General features: G+C 42.3%; 1 long non-coding RNA gene across 1 annotated transcript in view; it reads left to right on the plus strand.

Annotated features, from left to right (window-relative positions):
* Window positions 1-363: 363 nt before the first annotated feature.
* The window catches only part of LOC122555760, a 9,599-nt gene continuing 8,370 nt past the window's right edge, over window positions 364-1,592 (plus strand). The window contains exon 1 of the long non-coding RNA XR_006313355.1: window positions 364-438. This is a non-coding gene — a long non-coding RNA (uncharacterized LOC122555760). The remainder of the gene's footprint in view (window positions 439-1,592) is intronic.

Here is a 1,592-nt window from a genome sequence, read left to right on the forward strand (position 1 = left end):
AAAACAGGAATAGCTTGCTCACTGACACTGTCCTAAGGTTTTTCCAGGGTGACTTAGCTCATTATCGGCTTGGTCCAACCATGGACAAACAAGCTGCTCTTCAGGTGATGTGAGAGTGATTACTGTTGACACCAAGGCTGCATTTGACCAAGTATGGAATCAGAAGCTCTAGCAAAATTAGAGTCAATAGAAATCAGTGGGGGAACTCACAGCTGTTTGGACCTGGCACAAAGGAAGATGGTTGTGGTTATTGGAAGTCAATCCAAAGACACCCCGCACGAGTTCCTTTGGGTTCCTTGGCCCAATTGTCTTCAGCTGCTTAATCAGTGAGCTTCCCTTCATCACAAAGTCAGCAGTGAGAATGTTTGCTAGTGATTGAAACAACATTCAGCAACATTTGTGACTCCTCAGATACTGAAACAGTCCGTCCATATACTGGTAATTCAAGATGGAGGATGGGAAAAATTTCTCACTGTAACAGCTGCTCCTTTTTTTTTGAGGTATTTTAGGTGCTGGAGGTGATTTTCTCGAATTCCAGGAGTAGCAGTTACTGTTTTATATGCTGTTGCATTGTTTTGGAACTTTGGGAAAAAAAAGTCAAAACAACAGCAGTTTTAAAAGGGAGAAGAACAGACAAAGGAAGAACATGGTGAGGACAGTGCAGGAGAGAAAGAGAGAGTACCTGCACAGTTACGGGAAAATTAACAAACAGTGAATTTCACAACTAATGTTGGAGGAACCAGTTTGGGCGATGTTCACAACACAGAATCAGATAAGTTAATTGTTGTTTTAAGTCTGTCCAATAGAAAGGCTGCAGTAGTGAGTAGAATGGGTTCTTTCTTGATTATGTGTTTTTGGAGATAAGTCTCTTGATTACACTTAAAATAGAAACCATAACTATTAATTTAACCTGTGGCAGTGTTTTGTAGAGGAATAAGACGGTGTTATTTTCTGGGTCTGTAGATTGTGAAGGAGCAAAAGTGGCCTTTAGTACAGTGATATGTACTTCTTGTCAGATGTGGGAGTTTAAAGAGAGTTTAAGGGTTACTGCGGATTATATCTGCCATAAATGCTGTTGGATGCGAATCTTATCAGATCAAATGGATTGGTTGGAGAGACAGTTAGGAGCGATGGGGAATTTGCAACAGCAACAGTGTGTGATGGATGGCAATTATAGGAAGGGGGAAAGTCTCAGATACAGTCTCATAGATGGGTTAACTTTAGGAAAGGTAAGAGAGGTGGGCAGCTAGTGCAAGAGTCTTTTGTGGATATACTCATTTCAAACAGGTATGCTGTTTTGGAAAATGTAGGGGGGATGGATTCTCAGGGGAACGTAGCACGAACAGCTAAGTTTCTGGTATTGAGACTGGCTCTAATGCAATGAGGGGTACGTCGGTTTCCAAGAGATCAATTGTGTTAGGGGATTCTCTAGTCCAAGGTACAGACAGATGTTTCTGTGGCCAGCAGAGAAAAAGCAAAATGGTGTGTTGCTTCCCTGGTGCCAGGATCAAGGATGTCTCAGAAAGGGTGCAGAATGTTCTCACAGGGGAGAGGGTCCAGCAAGAGGTCATTGTCCACATTGGAACCAATGA

The sequence above is a fragment of the Chiloscyllium plagiosum genome, chromosome 1, assembly GCF_004010195.1.
Source record: "Chiloscyllium plagiosum isolate BGI_BamShark_2017 chromosome 1, ASM401019v2, whole genome shotgun sequence".
In the NCBI taxonomy this organism is placed as follows: Eukaryota; Metazoa; Chordata; class Chondrichthyes; order Orectolobiformes; family Hemiscylliidae; genus Chiloscyllium; species Chiloscyllium plagiosum.